We start from the raw sequence: 22,306 nt of genomic DNA on the forward strand, positions 1-22,306 counted from the left end.
GCTCCCCCTGCCCCTCATATATGAGCTCCATATGCCGCCCCTCCCCCGCTCCCCATGAAGCTCTGTGTACTCCAGGACTGCACCACATCCTGGCACGCACAGCCCCTCCCCCTGGCATACACAGCCCCTCCCCCCGGCACACACAGCCCCTCCCCCTGGCACACACAGCCCCTCCCCCTTCCAAAAGCTCCTGCAGACCGGGTTTGTCAGCACTTCCCACATTTGGTCATCTGACCATGAAGGAGCATGTGACCAGTGACGTCACAGATCTTCTAGCAACTCCGTTCTAGTCACTGCCTGAGAGGTAAGTGTCCTGTGTGCTGGGCTGCGGGGCGTCCTCTCCGTGTTCTGTGCGGTCTCCTGTGGGGTCAGGATTAGGGACAGGTTTACAGTCAGGGAGGTTTTGTGGAGAACATTAGTTTCTAGAACAACTTGGGGGCGGGGCTACATCCTCTCAGAAGCCCATACATTCTAGGTGGGTACATGTTGTGTCCAGCAGGGCAGGTAGGTGTGTAGTCACCGCCATTGTCTGTCAGGATTACTGGGGCAGAGGGGGCATTAACCCCTTCACCGCCAGCTCTCTCGGCCAGGCACAGTCAGCCTCCGCCAGCACTCAGCCCACTAGGCACTAGGCTGCCCAGGGACTGACTGAGCTACAGGAGCAGCACCTGGGTCTATCTGAGTGTAATCTGTATGTACAGCGCAGGTATATACATAGTCATCCTCCTGTGTATTATAGTATATACTATGCTGGTATAACCTGGGTCTATCTGAGTGTAATCTATATGTACAGCGCAGGTATATACATAGTCATCCTCCTGTGTATTATAGTATATACTGTGCTGGTATAACCTGGGTATATCTGAGTGTAATCTATATGTACAGCGCAGGTATATACATAGTCATCTCCTGTGTATTATAGTATAGACTATGCTGGTATAACCTGGGTCTATCTGAGTGTAATCTATATGTACAGCGCAGGTGTATACATAGTCATCCTCCTGTGTATTATAGTATATACTATGCTGGTATAACCTGGGTCTATCTGAGTGTAATCTATATGTACAGCGCAGGTATATACATAGTCATCCTCCTGTGTATTATAGTATATACTGTGCTGGTATAACCTGGGTCTATCTGAGTGTAATCTATATGTACAGCGCAGGTATATACATAGTCATCCTCCTGTGTATTATAGTATATACTATGCTGGTATAACCTGGGTCTATCTGAGTGTAATCTATATGTACAGCGCAGGTATATACATAGTCATCCTCCTGTGTATTATAGTATAGACTGTGCTGGTATAACCTGGGTCTATCTGAGTGTAATCTATATGTACAGCGCAGGTATATACATAGTCATCTTCCTGTGTATTATAGTATAGACTAGGCTGGTATAACCTGGGTATACCTGAGTGTAATCTATATGTACAGCGCAGGTATATACATAGTCATCTTCCTGTGTATTATAGTATATACTATGCTGGTATAACCTGGGTCTATCTGAGTGTATTCTATATGTACAGCGCAGGTGTATACATAGTCATCCTCCTGTGTATTATAGTATAGACTATGCTGGTATAACTAGGTGATTTTCCTAGTCTATGACGGAAAGTCATGGTTTTATTAAAGACACGGAGGCGAGTATTGCTATCTCCTTCTTTACTGTCCACCAATAGCAGCAAAGAAAAAATTTACATCACATAACGTAACCATAGTAACATCACCCTCCCCTCACAGTCCATATAACAGACGGCTCCTCCTCTCAATCCTCCTCTTTCTTTACGAGCCTGACACCATGACCGGAACCACCGAACACGAAACCGGAACCTGGAAACGGGAAACGACCAGCACGGAACCACCGGAACCTCCCAACGAAACCCAGCAACTCGGATCACCGGATCTTCTTTTCAACGAAAGCCAACATGGCTATAACTAGAACAGGGCAACGGAGACCCGAAGCGAATCAACTTCCTCCTGAAAGTAATAAACAGGTTAAGTAATGGGCAGAACAAAACATCGCAAGTCCAACGCGATCCTGCCAGAATAAACATCTTAAGTCGACATAGCCGACACATCATGCAAATCAGACTGAAAACCGCAAAAATACATCGTAAGGGAGGGAACCCCAGGGCGGGCAATACTCGCCTCCGTGTCTTTAATAAAACCATGACTTTCCGTCATAGACTAGGAAAATCACCTAGTTTTACAGCAAGACACGGAGGCTCCTATTGCTAAGTTTAAAGTTGAGCAATAACAGCAGAAAACAAATGTGGAGGCGGTCTAAAATAATACTCCCTGAATGTTGAGGCCGAAGACCAGTCCGCCAGACGTAGGATATCCTCCAATCGAGCACCCGAAACAGCCAAAGAGTTAGCCGATGCGCCTCTAGAGGAATGAGCAGTAAATATGGAAGTATCAATTCCTGCTAACGACATAACCCACTTCATCCAGCGCGCCAAAGTAGGGCTGGACACAGGACCAAACGGATGCCGAATGGACAAGAAAAGCTGAGGAACCGAAGACGACCGGTAAGCACGCGTCCGGGACTCATACTCCCTCAAACAAGCCACCGGGCAAAGAGCCGGCGAAGAAGGGAAAGACGGATAAGACACCGATCTAATGTTGGTCTTCGTACGTCTGGAAATATTGAAGGTGACCCCCTCCGGAGTAAAGGACCTGGCGTCGTGATCAAGCGCTCGAACATCTGAGACCCGCTTGCAGGAAATAAGGCAAAAAAGAACCAATAACTTGGCCGACAACTGCCGCACCGTGAGATCCGGGTTACCGGGCCAGTTGGACAAAAAAGACAAGACTAAAGACACATCCCAAGTCGTGGTAAAGCGAGGCCGGGGATGACGAGACATGCGGGAACCGCGAAGCAAACGACATACGGAAGGGTGCCGTCCCGCAGGGACACCATCAAAACCCTGATGAGAAGATGAAATAGCGGACCTGAACAAATTAATCGTCCGATAAGCCTTACCCGCTTCGAAGAGGGAGGTAAGAAAATCCAAAAGCTGAGTCACAGGGGCCGAAACGGGATCCAAGTCCCGTTCCACGCACCAACCAGACCAAGATCGCCAGGCTGCCCGATAAGATTTTCTGGTGCCGGGAGCCCATGCGTTGTCCAAAAGGCGTCTAGTCGCCTCCGAAATATCGCCGACTTCTCCAGGTGTCCTGAGATCCGGCACGCGACCAGCCGTAGAGATCCGTCCGACAGGAGCGGGTGGTGTAATCCTCGAGGGTCCTGGAGGAGATCCATCCGAAACGGGAGGAGAAAAGGCACATCTATCAGGAGACCCAGCAGCGACGGGAACCACGCCTGAGTCCCCCAGAAAGGGACCACCACCACCAACTCGGCCAGCTGACGACGAACATGTAACATCATCCTCGGGATCATAGCAAAAGGCGGGAATGCATACATCAGCGGACCGGACCACGGTTGAAGGAACGCGTCCACCGCCTCCGCTGCCGGATCCGGACGCCAGCTGAAAAATCGCGGAAGTTGGGTGTTGAGACGTGAGGCAAATAGGTCTATAGCAAAAGGACCCCAATTCCTGGATAACTCGGAAAAAATCTCCGGAGCCAGCATCCAATCGCTGCTGTCCGTAAGGTAGCGGGAGCCCCAATTCGCCCGACTGTTGTGGAGTCCCGGGAGATATTCCGCCTGAACCATGACCTCCCTGGAGAGACAAAAAGACCAGAAATCTTTCGCCAACCGAGCCAAGGTAGCCGAGCGCGTACCTCCCAACCGGTTGATGTACCGCACTGCAGACACATTGTCCATCCGGAGACGAATGCACGCCCGAGCCATCCCGTTGGTGAAACTCCGAATGGCAAAGGAACCGGCAAGAAGTTCCAACGCGTTGATATGAAGACGCGCCTCTTCCGTGGACCACCGGCCGCCCGTGGAGATCCCGTTGCAGTGGGCACCCCAGCCGTGAAGACTGGCGTCCGACTCGACAGTGAAATCGGGTTGTAAACCGAATATTGCCCTGCCGTTCCAGGCTTCCAGGTTGTCGATCCACCAAGTGATCTCTTCCCGAGATTCCGGGTCCAGGGTCAGAGTGTCTGCGAACGCAGCGCCAGAGCGGAGATGTGCTATTTTCAAGCGCTGAAGGGCCCTGTAGTGCAAAGGGGCTGGAAACACCGCTTGGATAGAAGAGGCGAGGAGACCGATGATTCTGGCCAGATGGCGTAGAGACACCAGAGGCAGAGACAGGGCATGTCTGAGTTCCTTGCGTATGGAACGCAGCTTCGATGTGGGTAGAGAGAGGGATTCCGACATCGAATCCACGGTGAAACCCAAAAATTCCATCCTCTGCGATGGTACCAAGCACGACTTCTCGTGGTTTACGAGAAAACCGAGACGGGCTAGAAGGTCCGTCGTCCAGCGAAGATGTATTAACAGAGTCTGGGCCGACTGATGCATGATAAGAATGTCGTCCAGGTATATGATGAGGCGGACCCCACGACTGCGGAGCCAGGCCACAACCGGACGCATCAGCTTGGTGAAACACCATGGCGCTGAGGAAAGGCCGAAAGGGAGGCACGAGAAACGCCAGATCTCTCCCTTCCACACGAAACGCAGCAGGTCCCTGGAAGGGGCGGACACCGGGACTGTCAAGTAAGCGTCCTTGAGGTCCAGTTCCACAAACCAATCGCCCGGCATAAGGAGATCTCGGAGTAGATGGATGCCCTCCATCTTGAAGTGGCGATAGCGGACAATCGCATTCAGAGCCCGCAAATTGATAACCGGGCGCATCTGACCCCCTTTTTTCTGGACCAGAAAGATAGAGCTAACGACCCCTGTCGTGTGTGGCGGTGCCCTCTCGATCGCCCGCTTGTGGTAGAGGGAGGTGAGTTCTAGGTCTACCAGCGCGGCGTTGGGGCGAGACAGCAGGGAGGTGGGAGGGGATGGAATCTGGTCCGGCGAACCCACGAGTTCCACGTGGAAGCCTTCTATAGTGGACAAAACCCAAGGGTCGGATGTTATCGCCGCCCAAGCAGGGGAAAAACGACGGAGTCTGCCCCCTATGCAATGATCCGAAGAAACCCCCATCGGGGGAGGACTTACCGAAAGGACGTCGTGAAGACTGATTCCCTCTGTAAGATCTGCCACGCCATTGTCCACCTCTGGCAGGGAAGAAAGGGGATGGAAATCTCTGTTCCTGGAAGGCGGGGCGTTGATGAAAGGAGCCTCTGCCCGCGTTGCGGGGTTGAAAATTGGAACGGCCGGACAGACGGCCCCTAGCACTGCCGGCCCTGGTGGAGACCCGTCCCTGGAATACTCTCCTAATGGAAGATTGGGCCTTATCTAGGGCAGTGAATGCTCCCACGAACCGACTCAAATCCTTAATAAAGGAGTCGCCAAAAAGATGACCCTGAGCATCTGCGCCTGATTCAGTCAGGGCCAGGCTGGCCAGTTTCGGGTCTATTTTAAATAGAATTGCCTTTCTTCTCTCAATTGCTAGAGAGGAATTGGCGTTGCCAGCGATGCAGATCGCTCGTTGGATCCAGCCTGTCATTTCCTCAGGGTCAATAGGGGACCCATCTGACCTGGCATTCTCAGCCATCTCAAACAATTTGGTCAGAGGACCGAACACATCCAGGAGCTTGTCCTGACAGCTACGCAGAGCTGAGTCTAACCCCTTACGGGGATTCCAGCCGGACTTGGCGAGAAATTGTGTGACCTTAGGATCCACCACAGGGGTGTCACATACCTTATTAGGTACAATGGGCCTAGGGCATTCAGCCTTCATCTTATTGCGCGCCTCCTTGCTAAGGGGGCGGCGGACCCAGTGCTCCAGGTATTTGCCAACATGGTCTGTCGGCAGCCACTCCGCCGATCTGGGATGGTGGAGGGCGTTAGGGTCAAACATGGGATCTCCCAAAGAGTCAACCAGGGAAGAAGCCGGAGCAACCGAAGCCGAGGAATCCTTCACTTGAGAAGTTGAAGGAGTGGGGCAGTGTGGGGCACTGGGACCCGACTGCGTTTCGTGCTCAGAATCAGCACTAGCCTCAGCAAACGCCTCCTCATCTGACCCGATCTCGGCGTCAGAATCGCTTACTTGTTGCGCTCTAGCGCATTTCCAAGGCCGCGCCCGTTCTGCCTGGCGCGGAAAGGCTCTCTTACGCGATCTATGCGCGCGTTCAAGGGTGGCCGGAGGCGCACCAGTCAATTGTTCCTGTGATACAGGAATATCCACAGATGGAGGTAGCTGGGCAGTGGGGGCCGCAGGCTGCGCAGACCCTGAGACCCGGTGGCTAGCCAGTGCCTGTGCAATAGTCTGCGACAGCACAGAGGACATAGAGTCCATTGCAGCAGTGATAGCGGCCGAGACAGAGCGCTGCAGCGCTACTGCCTGTGTGTCAACCTCATTAAGGGCATCCCTCTCAGGGGGTGAAGATGCAGAGGCCTCAGGGGCTGGATCAGATAGAGGCATAATGGGCAAAACGAAGCTATCCCTATATATATAACTGCCAGGGGATACTGGCTACACTGAGCTAAAGTGGGGATAAAGGATAAGTCTGACAGAAACTAAATCGCAGGGCAAGCAGCGCAGGGAAGAAAACAGGGTTAGTCACCCAATGTAGCGGAGCGCCGGAGCAAGCGACTGGATCGCAGGACGGATGCGGAGAAACAGGAAGTGCCGCCGAGGTCGCGCGAGACCCGGCAGGAGTATCGCAAGAAAAAAACTAAAATGGCCGCCGAAATCCCGCGAGAACAAGCGGGAGACGGCCAAAGGAGTACCAAAATGGCCGCCGGGATCTCGCGAGATCACGCGGCCATAGGCAGAGACAGAGGAGAGCGCGGGAAAACGCCGCGCCAATGTGGGTAAGACGGACCTGCAATAGAATATTATAATGGCGCACAGTGAAACCGCTCAAAGCGGAACCTATGGGGAGGGAAAACGGACCCAAAATGTGAGGAAAATAAAACAGCAACCGCAATGGGAGCAGGGAACTAGTCCCAAGCCATGAGCAGCATGATATCTGCTGACAGAAGCCAGTAATATAAGCAAATGACAAATAAGAAGCAATATAAAGCAATCTAAAGCCATATAAACACAATGCAAACTACAGACACAGGAGCTGCCAAAATGAGTACTTATCTTGGTGGCAGCAGCAAAGAAAGAGGAGGATTGAGAGGAGGAGCCGTCTGTTATATGGACTGTGAGGGGAGGGTGATGTTACTATGGTTACGTTATGTGATGTAAATTTTTTCTTTGCTGCTATTGGTGGACAGTAAAGAAGGAGAAAGCAATAGGAGCCTCCGTGTCTTGCTGTAAAACCTGGGTATATCTGAGTGTAATCTATATGTACAGCGCAGGTATATACATAGTCATCCTCCTGTGTATTATAGTATAGACTATGCTGGTATAACCTGGGTCTATCTGAGTGTAATCTATATGTACAGCGCAGGTATATACATAGTCATCCTCCTGTGTATTATAGTATATACTATGCTGGTATAACCTGGGTATATCTGAGTGTAATCTATATGTACAGCGCAGGTATATACATAGTCATCCTCCTGTGTATTATAGTATATACTATGCTGGTATAACCTGGGTATATCTGAGTGTAATCTATATGTACAGCGCAGGTATATATATAGTCATCCTCCTGTGTATTATAGTATAGACTATGCTGGTATAACCTGGGTCTATCTGAGTGTAATCTATATGAACAGCGCAGGTATATACATAGTCATCCTCCTGTGTATTATAGTATATACTGTGCTGGTATAACCTGGGTCTATCTGAGTGTAATCTATATGTACAGTGCAGGTGTATACATAGTCATCCTCCTGTGTATTATAGTATATACTATGCTGGTATAACCTGGGTGTATCTGAGTGTAATCTATATGTACAGCGCAGGTATATACATAGTCATCCTCCTGTGTATTATAGTATAGACTATGCTGGTATAACCTGGGTCTATCTGAGTGTAATCTGTATGTACAGCGCAGGTATATACATAGTCATCCTCCTGTGTATTATAGTATATACTATGCTGGTATAACCTGGGTCTATCTGAGTGTAATCTATATGTACAGCGCAGGTATATACATAGTCATCCTCCTGTGTATTATAGTATATACTATGCTGGTATAACCTGGGTCTATCTGAGTGTAATCTATATGTACAGAGCAGGTATATACATAGTCATCCTCCTGTGTATTATAGTATATACTGTGCTGGTATAACCTGGGTCTATCTGAGTGTAATCTATATGTACAGCGCAGGTATATACATAGTCATCCTCCTGTGTATTATAGTATATACTATGCTGGTATAACCTGGGTATATCTGAGTGTAATCTATATGTACAGCGCAGGTATATACATAGTCATCCTCCTGTGTATTATAGTATAGACTATGCTGGTATAACCTGGGTATATCTGAGTGTAATCTATATGTACAGCGCAGGTATATACATAGTCATCTCCTGTGTATTATAGTATATACTATGCTGGTATAACCTGGGTCTATCTGAGTGTAATCTATATGTACAGCGCAGGTATATACATAGTCATCCTCCTGTGTATTATAGTATATACTGTGCTGGTATAACCTGGGTCTATCTGAGTGTAATCTATATGTACAGCGCAGGTATATACATAGTCATCCTCCTGTGTATTATAGTATATACTGTGCTGGTATAACCTGGGTCTATCTGAGTGTAATCTATATGTACAGCGCAGGTATATACATAGTCATCCTCCTGTGTATTATAGTATAGACTATGCTGGTATAACCTGGGTCTATCTGAGTGTAATCTATATGTACAGCGCAGGTATATACATAGTCATCCTCCTGTGTATTATAGTATATACTATGCTGGTATAACCTGGGTCTATCTGAGTGTAATCTATATGTACAGAGCAGGTATATACATAGTCATCCTCCTGTGTATTATAGTATATACTGTGCTGGTATAACCTGGGTCTATCTGAGTGTAATCTATATGTACAGCGCAGGTATATACATAGTCATCCTCCTGTGTATTATAGTATATACTATGCTGGTATAACCTGGGTATATCTGAGTGTAATCTATATGTACAGCGCAGGTATATACATAGTCATCCTCCTGTGTATTATAGTATAGACTATGCTGGTATAACCTGGGTCTATCTGAGTGTAATCTATATGTACAGCGCAGGTATATACATAGTCATCCTCCTGTGTATTATAGTATAGACTATGCTGGTATAACCTGGGTCTATCTGAGTGTAATCTATATGTACAGCGCAGGTATATACATAGTCATCCTCCTGTGTATTATAGTATAGACTATGCTGGTATAACCTGGGTCTATCTGAGTGTAATCTATATGTACAGCGCAGGTATATACATAGTCATCTTCCTGTGTATTATAGTATATACTGTGCTGGTATAACCTGGGTCTATCTGAGTGTAATCTATATGTACAGCGCAGGTATATACATAGTCATCCTCCTGTGTATTATAGTATATACTATGCTGGTATAACCTGGGTCTATCTGAGTGTAATCTATATGTACAGCGCAGGTATATACATAGTCATCCTCCTGTGTATTATAGTATAGACTATGCTGGTATAACCTGGGTCTATCTGAGTGTAATCTATATGTACAGCGCAGGTATATACATAGTCATCCTCCTGTGTATTATAGTATAGACTATGCTGGTATAACCTGGGTCTATCTGAGTGTAATCTATATGTACAGCGCAGGTATATACATAGTCATCCTCCTGTGTATTATAGTATATACTGTGCTGGTATAACCTGGGTCTATCTGAGTGTAATCTATATGTACAGCGCAGGTATATACATAGTCATCCTCCTGTGTATTATAGTATATACTGTGCTGGTATAACCTGGGTGTATCTGAGTGTAATCTATATGTACAGCGCAGGTATATACATAGTCATCCTCCTGTGTATTATAGTATATACTGTGCTGGTATAACCTGGGTCTATCTGAGTGTAATCTATATGTACAGCGCAGGTATATACATAGTCATCCTCCTGTGTATTATAGTATATACTGTGCTGGTATAACCTGGGTCTATCTGAGTGTAATCTATATGTACAGCGCAGGTATATACATAGTCATCCTCCTGTGTATTATAGTATATACTGTGCTGGTATAACCTGGGTGTATCTGAGTGTAATCTATATGTACAGCGCAGGTATATACATAGTCATCTCCTGTGTATTATAGTATATACTATGCTGGTATAACCTGGGTATATCTGAGTGTAATCTATATGTACAGCGCAGGTATATACATAGTCATCCTCCTGTGTATTATAGTGTATACTATGCTGGTATAACCTGGGTCTATCTGAGTGTAATCTATATGTACAGTGCAGGTATATACATAGTCATCCTCCTGTGTATTATAGTATAGACTATGCTGGTATAACCTGGGTCTATCTGAGTGTAATCTATATGTACAGCGCAGGTATATACATAGTCATCCTCCTGTGTATTATAGTATATACTGTGCTGGTATAACCTGGGTCTATCTGAGTGTAATCTATATGTACAGCGCAGGTATATACATAGTCATCCTCCTGTGTATTATAGTATATACTGTGCTGGTATAACCTGGGTGTATCTGAGTGTAATCTATATGTACAGCGCAGGTATATACATAGTCATCTCCTGTGTATTATAGTATATACTATGCTGGTATAACCTGGGTATATCTGAGTGTAATCTATATGTACAGCGCAGGTATATACATAGTCATCCTCCTGTGTATTATAGTGTATACTATGCTGGTATAACCTGGGTCTATCTGAGTGTAATCTATATGTACAGTGCAGGTATATACATAGTCATCCTCCTGTGTATTATAGTATAGACTATGCTGGTATAACCTGGGTCTATCTGAGTGTAATCTATATGTACAGCGCAGGTATATACATAGTCATCCTCCTGTGTATTATAGTATAGTCTATACAAGGCTGAAGTTGGTTTCTTATTCGGCAGTTTCTTATACATTACTATGACAAATAAACCTTTTTTTCTCTTATTCCTCTGCAGTAAATCTGTTTTTTTCTACATAAATGTTAAATATTATTTGTGAACAATCAGATTAATAAAAAAAAATCTATTTTATTTGTGTTTTTACAAAAAAAACGATAGTGAAAAATGGATAAAAAAATATGCATTTTGAATAAGTAACTGAGGAATTTAAGGGGTTAAACGCTGTTGGGTCACTGATCTAAGGGTGGAAATTTAAAGAGTAAGGACCCCTCCATAATACCCAACTGTACCCAGCCTTGCCCAAACTGTGGATTGGCAAGAAAACAGGTGCCAACCTTGCCAACTATATACATTTTCAACATTTTGAATAAGTAACTGGTAATTTTAAGGGGTTAAACGCTGTTGGGCCACTAATCTAAGGGTGGAAATACAAAGAGTAAGGACCCCTCTATAATACCCAACTGTATCCAGCCTGGCCCAAACAGTGGATTGGCAGAAAAACAGGTGCCAACCTTGCTAATATACATTTTCTACATTTTGAATAAGTAATGGAGGAATTTAAGGGGTTAAACGCCGTTGGGCCACTAATCTAAGGGTGGAAATATAAAGAGTAAGGACCCCTCTATAATACCCAACTGTATCCAGCCTGGCCCAAACTGTGGATTGGCAGAAAAACAGGTGCCAACCTTGCTAATATACATTTTCTACATTTTGAATAAGTAATGGAGGAATTTAAGGGGTTAAACGCCGTTGGGCCACTAATCTAAGGGTGGAAATATAAAGAGTAAGGACCCCTCTATAATACCCAACTGTATCCAGCCTGGCCCAAACTGTGGATTGGCAAGAAAACAGGTGCCAACCTTGCCAACTATATACATTTTCAGCATTTTGAATAAGTAACTGGTAATTTTAAGGGGTTAAACGCTGTTGGGCCACTGATCTAAGGGTGTAAATATAAAGAGTAAGGACCCCTCTATAATATTCAACTGTACCCAGCCTGGCCCAAACTGTGGATTGGCAAGAAAACAGGTGCCAACCTTGCCAACTATATACATTTTCAACATTTTGAATAAGTAACTGAGTAATTTAAGGGATTAAACGCTGTTGGGCCACTAATCTAAGGGTGGAAATATAAAGAGTAAGGACCCCTCTATAATATTCAACTGTACCCAGCCTGGCCCAAACTGTGGATTGGCATTAAAACAGGTGCCAACCTTGCCAACTATATACATTTTCAGCATTTTGAATAAGTAACTGAGAAATTTAAGGGGTTAAATGCTGTTGGGCCACTGATCTAAGGGTAGAAATACAAAGAGTAATGACCCCTCTATAATACCCAACTGTACCCAGCCTGGCCCAAACTGTGGATTGGCAGGAAAACGGGTGCCAACCTTGCCAACTATATACATTTTCAGCATTTTGAATAAGTAACTGAGGAATTTAAGGGGTTAAACGCCGTTGGGCCACTAATCAAAGGGTTAAAATATAAAGAGTAAGGGCCCCTTTATGTCATTTGTGATATTTGAATTTTTATATCATTGAGATTGGTAGCATTTTCAAGAACTGCAAATGAATACAGGAACAGTTTTTTTGTATCCTTAGGCCTCATGCACACGACCGTTGTGTGCATCCGTGGCCGTTGTGCCGTTTTCCATTTTTTTTCGCGGACCCATTGACTTTCAATGGGTCCGTGGAAAAATCGGAAAATGCACCGTTTTGCAGCCGAGGCCGTGATCCGTGTATCCTGTCCGTCAAAAAAATAGGACCTGTCCTATTTTTTTGACGGACAACGGTTCACGGACCCATTCAAGTCAATGGGTCCGTGAAAGAACACGGATGCACACAAGATTGGCATCCGTGTCCGTGATCCGTGGCCGTAGGTTGCTTTCATACAGACGGATCCGAAGATCCGTCTGCATAAAAGCTTTTTCTGATCTAAGTTTTCACTTCGTGAAAACTCATTTCCGACAGTATATTCTAACACAGAAGCGTTCCCATGGTAATGGGGACGCTTCTAGTTAGAATACACTGTAAACTTTGTACAAGACTGCCCCCTGCTGCCTGGCAGCACCTGATCTCTTACAAGGGGATATGATAGCACAATTAACCCCATCAGGTGCGGCACCTAAAGGGGTTAATTGTACTATCATATTCCCCTGTAAGAGATCAGGGCTGCCAGGCAGCAGGGGCAGACCCCCCCCCTCCCCAGTTTGAATATCGTTGTTGGCACAGTGTGCGCCCACCATCGCACCCCCCCCTCCCTCCCTCTATTGTAATAAATCGTTGGTGGCACAGTGTGCGCCCACCATCGGCCCCCCCTCTCTCTATAGTAGTAACAACCATTGGTGGCAGTGTGCGGCCTCCCATTTCCCCCCCCCCCCCATGACTTGGAAGCGCCATCGCAGATTCCAATGATGGCCACCATGCTAGAACCTGACAGACCCCATTATAAGTTAGCAGGGTTCGCCTGTGTCATATGGCGGGTCTGGCACTCTGGCATCGTCAGCCCTCTGTTCTTATCATGGCAATAACGTTATAACCACTGGGGCACATTTATCAAGCTCCCCCCCCCCCCCATCATTGGTGGCAGCGGAGTTCCGATCGGAGTCCCAGTTTAATCGCTGGGGCTCCGATCGGTAACCATGGCAACCAGGAAGCTACTGCAGCCCTGGTTGCCATGGTTACTTAGCAATAGTACAACAGTAGAAGATTCATACTTACCTGCTTGCTGCTGCGATGTCTGTGACCGGCCGGGAGCTCCTCCTACTGGTAAGTGACAGTCCTTTAGCAATGCGCCGCACAGACCTTTCACTTACCAGTAGGTGGAGCTCCCGGCCGGTCACAGACATCGCAGCAGCAAGCAGGTAAGTATGAATCTTCTACTGTTGTACTATTGCTAAGTAACCATGGCAACCAGGGCTGCAGTAGCTTCCTGGTTGCCATGGTTACCGATCGGAGCCCCAGCGATTAAACTGGGACTCCGATCGGAACTCCGCTGCCACCAATGATGGGGGGGGGGGGGGGAGCTTGATAAATGTGCCCCAGTGGTTATAACGTTATTGCCATGATAAGAACAGAGGGCTGACGATGCCAGAGTGCCAGACCCGCCATATGACACAGGCGAACCCTGCTAACTTATAATGGGGTCTGTCAGGTTCTAGCATGGTGGCAATCATTGGAATCTGCGATGGCGCTTCCAAGTCATGGGGGGGGGGGGGGGAATGGGAGGCCGCACACTGCCACCAATGGTTGTTACTACTATAGAGAGAGGGGGGTCGATGGTGGTTGGCACACTGTGCCACCAACGATTTATTACAATAGAGGGAGGAAGGGGGGGGCCCGATGGTGGGCGCACACTGTGCCACCAACGATATTCAAACTGGGGAGGGGGGGGGGGGTCTGCCCCCTGCTGCCTGGCAGCCCTGATCTCTTATGATAGTACAATTAACCCCTTCAGGTGCGGCACCTGAGGAGTTAATTGTGCTGATCACGGCCCCCTGTAAGAGATCGGGTGCTGCCAGGCAGCAGGGGGCAGTCATGTACACATTTTTTCAGTATATTCTAACCTGAAGCGTCCCCATCACCATGGGAACGCCTCTGTGTTAGAATATACTGTCGGAAATGAGTTTCACGATGTAGCTCATATCCGACAGTATATTCTAACGTAGAGGCGTTCCCATGGTGATGGGGACGCTTCAAGTTATGTTCGGGTGTCCGCCTGGCCTTGCGGAGGCGTGCGGATCCGTCCAGACTTATAATGTAAGTCAATGGGGACGGATCCGTTTGAAGATGACACAATATGGCTCAATTTTCAAACGGATCCGTCCCCCATTGACTTTCAATGTAAAGTCTGGACGGATCCGTCTGAGGCTACTTTCACACTTAGAAATGTTTTAACAATATAATGCAGACAGATCCGCTCTGAACGGAGCCACCGTCTGCATTATGAACACAAGTGTGAAAGTAAAGGGACTCCTGACTTTACATTGAAAGTCAATGGGGGACGGATCCGTTTGCAATTGCTCCATATTGTGTCAACGTCAAACGGATCCGTCCCCATTGACTTGCATTGTAATTCAGGACGGATCCGTTTGGCTCCGCACGGCCAGGCGGACGCCAAAACGACTTTTTTTTCATGTCCGTGGATCCTCCAAAAATCAAGGAAGACCCACGGACGAAAAAACGGTCACGGATCACGGACCCACGGACCCCGTTTTTGCGGACCGTGAAAAAAAACTGTCGTGTGCATGAGGCCTTATTTGTATTTGTTTTGTGTGTTTTTACAGAAATTAGTTTTATCATATGTGCTGCACAGATGTGTAAAACGGTGAAATCACAGGATCTTTTACCTTCACAGACTAAAAAGCACTTTTTTAGGTATTCGGTCATACTAACTTGATTAAATGCATGTAAAGTTGCATGAATAAGTGCCCAACTAAAATCAACTTCTATTTTTTGCGGTGTTAGTTTTTCATTACAAATATTTGTGAAGTCCCGACATAAACAGGCTAGCCAATGTTGTATAGTTGGTGTACTGTGGTCCGAGGAGACCAGTTCTGCAAGTGGCACAACAACCTTCTTTGGTTTCTGTAAATTAATGCATAAAGCATAATATAGTATTTTTTGATTTATGTCTTGTGGCTTTCTTATGACCGATCCAGTTGCATCAAGATAAAGGTTGCATATTTGTGAATTTTGTAAATCTTTTAAGAGGTACAATTGAGTGTCTGAGTACATGTGTATTATAAATGGCACCATTCCTATATATTGTATATAGGCATGCTTTGTTGCCATTTGATTTTTTTTTTTTCGTCTTGTTGTTTTTGTACTGCAAAACAATCCAAGAAATCATTTTTGTCTATTCTGTAAGTTCTTTTCACCTGAAATTTTCTGAAGAACATCAATACTTTTAACAGAGCTTAAATTACCAAACTTAAGTTGTTCTGTATTTGCGTTTGCTATTTGTTTGGTATACAAAAGCATTGGTCTCATTTCACTCAATTGGGTGGTAATACACTTTCTTTCTTCATCACGGGTGTGCCTTCTATAAGTCTGTCTTTCTGAATGATTGATGGAGCCTGTCACATTTACTCTGAAAATAACCTGTCTATGGTGTTTTTTGGGCTTTTTCAGAATTGAAAAAGTATATTGGGTGCATCCATTAAATTTGCAAATAGCTTTTGCACGCCAGTAGACACAGTTTTGCTTCCTTGAATGTTTTGTTTTAACTCTGTTATATGTAAATTTCAATACACAAAAATTATTAATTTCACATATTTTTTTGCATAAAACATCGGTCCAGCCATGTTTTAAGACTCGGTAGCCATTTCTTTTATGGGGTTTAATTTTTACCCATTCCTCCATTGAAACAGACAGAGTAAACTGTGAAGGACAGTGTGCTTAACCACTTAAGGACCACAGGTTTATACCCCCCTAGTGACCAGGCCCTTTTTTACAAATCGGCACTCCACAACTTTAGCGGTTTATTGCTCGGTCATGCAACTTATCACCCAAATTAATTTTACCTCCTTTTCTTCTCACTAATAGAGCTTTCATTTGGTGGTATTTCATTGCTGCTGACATTTTAACTTTTTTTGTTATTAATCGAAATTTAACGATTTTTTTGCAAAAAAATTACATTTTTCACTTTCAGCTGTAAAATTTAGCAAAAAAAACGACATCCATATATAAATTTTTCACTAAATTTATTGTTCTACATGTCTTTGATAAAAAAAAAAATGTTTGGGCAAAAAATAACATGGTTTGGGTAAAAGTTATAGCGTTTACAAACTATGGTACAAAAATGTGAATTTCAGCTTTTTGAAGCAGCTCTGACTTTCTGAGCACCTGTCATGATTCCTGAGGTTCTACAATGCCCAAACAGTAGAAAAATCCCACAAATGACCCCATTTCGGAAAGTAGACACCCTAAGGTATTCGCTGATGGGCATAGTGAGTTCATAGAACTTTTTATTTTTTGTCACAAGTTAGCGGAAAATGATGATTATTTTTATTTTTTTCTTACAAAGTCTCATATTCCACTAACTTGTGACAAAAAATAAAAACTTCCATGAACTCACTATGCCCATCACGAAATACCTTGGGGTGTCTTCTTTCCAAAATGGGGTCACTTGTGGGGTAGTTATACTGCCCTGGCATTCTAGGGGCCCTAATGTGTGGTTAGTAGTTTGAAATCAAAAAGTGTAAAAAATGGCCGGTGAAATCCGAAAGGTGCTCTTTGGAATGTGTGCCCCTTTGCCCACCTAGGCTGCAAAAAAGTGTCACACATCTGGTATCGCCGTACTCAGGAGAAGTTGGGGAATGTGTTTTGGGGTGTCATTTTACATATACCCATGCTGGGTGAGAGAAATATCTTGGCAAAAGACAACTTTTCCAATTTTTTTATACAAAGTTGGCATTTGACCAAGATATTTATCTCACCCAGCATGGGTATATGTAAAATGACACCCCAAAACACATTGCCCAACTTCTCCTGAGTACGGCGATACCAGATGTGTGACACTTTTTTGCAGCCTAGGTGGGCAAAGGGGCCCACATTCCAAAGTGCACCTTTAGGATTTCACCGGCCATTTTTTACAGATTTTGATTTCAAAGTACTTCTCACACATATGGGCCCCTAAATTGCCAGGGCAGTATAACTACGCCACAAGTGACCCCATTTTGGAAAGAAGACACCCCAAGGTATTCCGTGAGGGGCATGGCGAGTTCCTGGAATTTTTTATTTTTTGTCACAAGTTAGTGGAATATGAGACTTTGTAAGGAAAAAAAAAAAAAAAAATCATCATTTTCCGCTAACTTGTGACAAAAAATAAAATATTCTAGGAACTCGCCATGCCCCTCATGGAATACCTTGAGGTGTCTTCTTTCCAAAATGGGGTCACTTGTGGGGTAGTTATACTGCCCTGGCATTCTAGGGGCCCTAATGTGTGGTAAGTAGTTTGAAATCAAAATGTGTAAAAAATGACCTGTGAAATCCGAAAGGTGCACTTTGGAATATGTGCCCCTTTGCCCACCTAGGCGGCAAAAAAGTGACACACATCTGGTATCGCCGTACTCAGGAGAAGTTGGGGAATGTGTTTTGGGGTGTCATTTTACATATACCCATGCTGGGTGAGAGAAATATCTCTGCAAAAGACAACTTTTCCCATTTTTTTATACAAAGTTGGCATTTGACCAAGATATTTATCTTACCCAGCATGGGTATATGTAAAATGACACCCCAAAACACATTGCCCAACTTCTCCTGAGTACGGCGATACCAGATGTGTCACACTTTTTTGCAGCCTAGATGCGCAAAGGGGCCCAAATTCCTTTTAGGGGGGCATTTTTAGACATTTGGATCCCAGACTTCTTCTCACGCTTTCGGGCCCCTAAAATGCCAGGGCAGTATAAATACCCCACATGTGACCCCATTTTGGAAAGAAGACACCCCAAGGTATTCAATGAGGGGCATGGCGAGTTCATAGAAATTATTTTTTTGGGCACAAGTTTTTTATTTTTATTTTTTTCTCACAAAGTCTCCCTTTCCGCTAAGGCTACTTTCACACGAGCGTTCGATCGGATCCGTTCTGAACGGATCCGATCATAATAATGCAGACGGAGGCTCCGTTCAGAACGGATCCGTCTGCATTATATTGGCATATAAAAGCTAAGTGTGAAAATAGCCTCAGACGGATCCGTCCAGACTTTCAATGTAAAGTCAATGGGGGACGGATCCGCTTGAATATTGAGCCATATTGTGGCATCTTCAAACGGATCCGTCCCCATTGACTTACATTGTAAGTCTGGACGGATCCGCACGCCTCCGCACGGCCAGGCGGACACCCGAACGCTGCAAGCAGTGTTCAGCTGTCCGCCTGGCCGTGCGGAGGCGAGCGGAGCGGAGGCTGAACGCCGCCAGACTGATGCATATCTGAGCGGATCCGCATCCATTCAGACTGCATCAGGGCTGGACGGAAGCGTTCTGCTCCGCTTGTAAGCTCCTTCAAACGGAGCTCACGAGCGGACAGCAGAACGCTCGTGTGAAAGTAGCCTTACTTGGGACAAAAATGTCAATCTTTCATGGACTCAATATGCCCCTCACGGAATACCTTGGGGTGTCTTCTTTCCAAAATGGGGTCACATGTGGGGTATTTATACTGCCCTGGCATTTTAGGGGCCCTAAAGAGTGAGAAGATGTTACGCATTTGGATTCCGTGAGGGGTATGGTGAGTTCATGTGAGATTTTATTTTTTGACACAAGTTAGTGGAATATGAGACTTTGTAAGAAAAAAAAAAATAAAAAATATTTCCGCTAACTTGGGCCAAAAAAAATTCTGAATGGAGCCTTACAGGGGGGTGATCAATGACAGGGGGGTGATCAGGGAGTGTATATGGGGTGATCACCCCTTTGTCACTGATCACCCCTCTGTCATTGATCACCCCTCTGAAAGGCTCCATTCAGACGTCCATATGTTTTTTACGGATCCACGGATACATGGATCGGAACCGCAAAACACATACGGACGTCTGAATGGAGCCTTACAGGGGGGTGATCAATGACAGAGGGGTGATCACCCCATATACACTCCCTGATCACCCCCATGTCATTGATCACCCCCCTGTAAGGCTCCATTCAGACGTCCGTATGCGTTTTGCGGATCCGATCCATGGATGCGTGGATCCGTAAAAATCATACGGACGTCTGAATGGAGCCTTACAGGGGTTGATCAATGACAGGGGGGTGATCAATGACAGGGGGTGATCAGGGAGTGTATATGAGGTGATCACCCCCCTGTAAGGCTCCATTCAGACGTCCGTATGCGTTTTGCGGATCCGATCCATGGATGCGTGGATCCGTAAAACACATGCAGACGTCTGAATGGAGCCTTACAGGGGGGTGATCATCCCATATAGACTCCCTGATCACCCCCTGTCATTGATCACCCCCCTGTAAGGCTCCATTCAGACGTCCGTATGCGTTTTACGGATCCGATCCATGGATGCGTGGATCTGTAAAACACATACGGGCGTCTGAATGGAGCCTTACAGGGGGGTGATCAATGACAGGGGGTGATCAGGGAGTGTATATGGGGTGATCACCCCCCTGTCACTGATCACCCCCCTGTAAGGCTCCATTCAGACGTCCGTATGTGTTTTGCGGATCCGATCCATATATCCGTGGATCCGTAAAAATCATACGGACGTCTGAATGGAGCCTTACAGGGGGGTGATCAATGACTGGGGGGTGATCAATGACTGGGGGGTGATCAATGACAGGGGGGTGATCAATGACAGGGGGGTGATCAGGGAGTCTGTATGGGGTGATCAGTGGTTCATAAAGGGTTAATAAGTGACGGGGTGGGGTGTAGTGTAGTGTAGTGGTGTTTGGTGCTACTTTACTGAGCTGCCTGTGTCCTCTGGTGGTCAATCCAAACAAAAGGGACCACCAGAGGACCAGGTAGCAGGTATATTAGACGCTGTTATCAAAACAGCATTTAATATACCTGTTAGGGGTTAAAAAAATCACATCTCCAGCCTGCCAGCGAACGATCGCCGCTGGCAGGCTGGAGATCCACTCGCTTACCTTCCGTTCCTGTGAGCGCGCGCGCCTGTGTGCGCGCGTTCACAGGAAATCTCGCGTCTCGCGAGATGACGCCTATTGGCGTTAGTGTGACCTGGGAGAGCCGCCGCGATGACGCCTTTCGGCGTTAGCGTGGCGGCAAGCGGTTAAAAAACCTCTCCTTGACTAGATTCTGGTTCTGACTGTGCCATAAATGGAGTTGTTGTGTCTCTAAAAGAAACAGTTTCTTCACATTCAGACAATGGGGTAGAATTTTGTGCCTCAAATGTCTCTGAAATATTATCACTTTTTTCCATATTCTGGAATTTTTCATGTAGCTCAGTGTCCTTAAATAACATTTTTCTGCTGGTTTTAATGAAAATATCAGATTTAACATTTTGTTCAGTGTATTTTTCTTTATCTTTTTCTGTGCACATAGGGCACAACCATGGTGAGATTGTGGCAATATCCTGAATACTTTTATATCTAATACATGTAGGATGAAACCAATCTTCACATCTACTACATTGGGCATAAGGCTCATTTGGATTGTTTTTCTGCCTACACACACAATACAGTTTGTCATCATCATCACCTGAACAATCAGCAAAATTCTCCTCCTCAATAGGACTTTCTCTGTTCTGTGGCTGCACTTGTACAGTTAATCCTTCTGTTCTTCTATCATCATGCCATAGTTGATATAGCCATTTTCTTGTTGACAAATTGTTCCTATACAACAATGATGCAATCTTCCCCCACACAGAACAGGACTTTCTGTAGCCATCCTTTCCCAATAGCAATTTATATTGAATAAAGAGCTCTATTACTCTTTTTTCAGTTTCTTTCTGGTCAAAAAACCTTTTCCATCCCATTGTCAAGAGAAAAAAGTTACACAAGTAGCACAAGCTCCTATCTCTTGTGGCTAACACAGCAAAATGATAAGACCTAGGTGGAGGGCAGCTGCTAGTCTGCTAGTCACTGTAAGGCTACTTTCACACTAGCGTTGTTTGAATCCGGCGTTCTATTCCGACACCGGAACTGCCCGCCGGATCCGGAAAAACGTGTGAAAACTGATTACATTTGAATCCTGATCAGGCTTTCGATCACAATGGAAAAATGCATTGGAAAAAACGGATCCGCCATTTATGGACTTTAACTTTTTTTCCCTATTTTTCGGGTTTAACATGCAAAAGCCGGATCCGTTTTGACTGAACACACGGCGTTAATGCAAGTCAATGGGAAAAAAGCCTGATCAGGCGTTCAGTCATAGTGTTCAGGATTTTTGGCCGGAGGTAAAAATACTGCATGCTACGTTTTTCTGAAAAGCCTGATCAGTCAAAAAGACTGAACTGAAGATATCCTGATGCATCCTGAGGGACGGACTCTCCATTCAGAATGAAACTGATCAGTTCTTTTCCGGATTTGAGCCCCTAGGACGGAACTCAGCGCCGGAAAAGAAAAACGCTAGTGTGAAAGTACCCTAAATCTCTCACTGACAACTCTGATAAAACTCAAAAAGATAAACAAACTTACCAATAGAAAGCTTTCTTGGCTTGTCATTAGACCCCCACAATCTATGATCAATGAGACTTGCCTTTTATTTATTTAATTATGTTTCTCTTTTTTCAGACTAACAATGTATCTTTGCTCTTTGAGGACACAGTGACATAACTCTTCCAATTCTTCACCTACAGACCATGAGGTGGAATATTGGAAGAGTTATGAGGGTGGAATTTAACAACTCTTGGAAA

At 45.5% G+C, this 22,306-nt stretch overlaps 1 protein-coding gene across 2 annotated transcripts in view; it reads left to right on the forward strand.

The window, feature by feature from the left end:
* The first annotated feature begins 241 nt into the window (after positions 1–241).
* The window catches only part of LOC122934334 (oocyte zinc finger protein XlCOF22-like), a 75,122-nt gene continuing 53,057 nt past the window's right edge, over positions 242–22,306 (forward strand). For both annotated transcript variants that reach the window (XM_044289730.1, XM_044289731.1), the window contains exon 1: positions 242–304. The gene's annotated coding sequence lies outside the window, so the exon portion shown is untranslated. The remainder of the gene's footprint in view (positions 305–22,306) is intronic.

This window comes from Bufo gargarizans, chromosome 4 (assembly GCF_014858855.1).
Source record: "Bufo gargarizans isolate SCDJY-AF-19 chromosome 4, ASM1485885v1, whole genome shotgun sequence".
Lineage (NCBI taxonomy): Eukaryota > Metazoa > Chordata > Amphibia > Anura > Bufonidae > Bufo > Bufo gargarizans.